We start from the raw sequence: 1,868 nt of genomic DNA on the forward strand, positions 1-1,868 counted from the left end.
CGGCTCGTTCTCCTACCCTGGCCACGGTCAGGATGCCCCGAGACGTCGGGATGCCCCGAGACGTCGGGATGGCTCGAGACGTCGAGATACGGTCTTAAGTGACCGATGAGCTCGGCTCGTCCTCCATCGACTTCCACCGACGAGCTCGGCTCGTGCTCCATCGGCCAACGAGCTCGGCTCGTTCTCCTACCCTGACCACGGTCAGGATGCCCCGAGATGTCGGGATGCCCCGATCCGTCGGGATGGCTCGAGACGTCGAGATACGGTCTTAAGTGACCGACGAGCTCGGCTCGTCCTCCATCGACTTCCACCGACGAGCTCGGCTCGTGCTCCATCGACCAACGAGCTCGGCTCGTTCTCCTACCCCGACCTAGGCCGGGATGCCTCGAGACGTCGAGATGCCCCGATTCTTCGGGATGCCCCGATACGTTGGGCATGCGGTCTTCACTGACCAAGACGAGCTCGGCTCGTTCTCCACCGGCTTCAACCAATGAGCTCGGCTCGTTCTCCATCGCTGGATTTCTCTGCCGACGTCCCCAAAAAACGGAGTCCGAGCAGAGAAGCGTCTTCAGTCGCCTCGGCGCCAGGACGCCACACGGTACAAGGTACCCATTTACTTAATGTATCTGCGTTAATGTCTCTATATTGTCTATTTCTATTCTTGGATTCTCTTGCGACGTCCCCAAAGAACGGAGTCCGAGCAGAGAAGCGTCTTTAGTCGCCTCGGCGCAAGGACGCCACACGGTACAAGGTACCCATTTATTTAATGTTTTTACGTTATCTATTCTGCTTTTTGGATTTCTCCTCTGCCGACGTCCTCAAAGAACGGACACCGAGCAGAGGAGGCATTTTCAATCGCCTCGGTGAAGGGGGTGCTCACCGACACCAGTACAATTATACTAAGCCCGGTGAATCCCCGTCACGAGCTGACGAGTATTCAACCCATTCATTGGAAAAGAATCCGACCCCCCCCCCCCAGGCAATGTGGGGCTCGGACCCAAACGTTTACTAACTTTGCTAAAAGTTTTAAGTTCCCAGTAGACTGCTTTAGGGCTTGGCTCGAAATCTGGGCTAGGCTCGGAAAGACTCTCCGAGCCCAAATCCCTTAAGCACAAGCGTTGCTATACCACTGGTCGAAGGACCGAGCAATGGAGCTCGGCTAACCAAACCTAAAACCAAACCCTGTGGCGGGTAAAGCTGAGGCCCTAGAGCCCATATCCTGGAACCTAAAATGGATCCGATAGGGAAACTTGAGACTGTAACAGACGAGTTTCCAAAAAAGTATATTCATTTCAAAAAAGGCCCATAGGCTGAGTACAAAAATTCGGGTTCGGCCCTTACAAGTATGGGGGGCCATCCCGACTTTACAAAATAACAAAATTACATCAAGGCTCGAGTTCGACCACTTCGGCTTCGGCAGAATCGGGAGCGCAGGCTCAGCTCAGTCGGGGCCTCATAGCCTCCGGCAGCAATGGAGTAGCCTCAGGGGCGGCTTCGGTCGCCTCGGCCGGGCCTCCGCTGGTCGGCCCCCGGAGTTTCTGCCTCCGCCTCCGGCCTCTCGACCCCTGCTCCCGGTTGGAGCAGGTTTACATCGAAATCCGGGAGAAGCCGCCGCAGTTGGTTGCGGAAAGTCCCGGAAGCCCTGAATTAGCCCGTTCACGCCCTCCTCTGCTAGGAGGTCGTGAAACTCCTCCGACTCACGGAAGAGCCTCACCGCGTTCTGGCTTTGCTCCCGAGCCTCGAGCTCCCGAGCCTCTGGGTATGCGGCCTTCCGCTCGAGGATTTTTATTTCCCGCTCGAGCTCTAAGTGTCGGAGGCGGGCGTTCCCCACCTCCTGCTCGCGGGAGGCCAACGCCAGCTCGGCTGCG

This window comes from Phoenix dactylifera, chromosome 11 (genome assembly GCF_009389715.1).
Source record: "Phoenix dactylifera cultivar Barhee BC4 chromosome 11, palm_55x_up_171113_PBpolish2nd_filt_p, whole genome shotgun sequence".
Classification (NCBI taxonomy): Eukaryota; Viridiplantae; Streptophyta; class Magnoliopsida; order Arecales; family Arecaceae; genus Phoenix; species Phoenix dactylifera.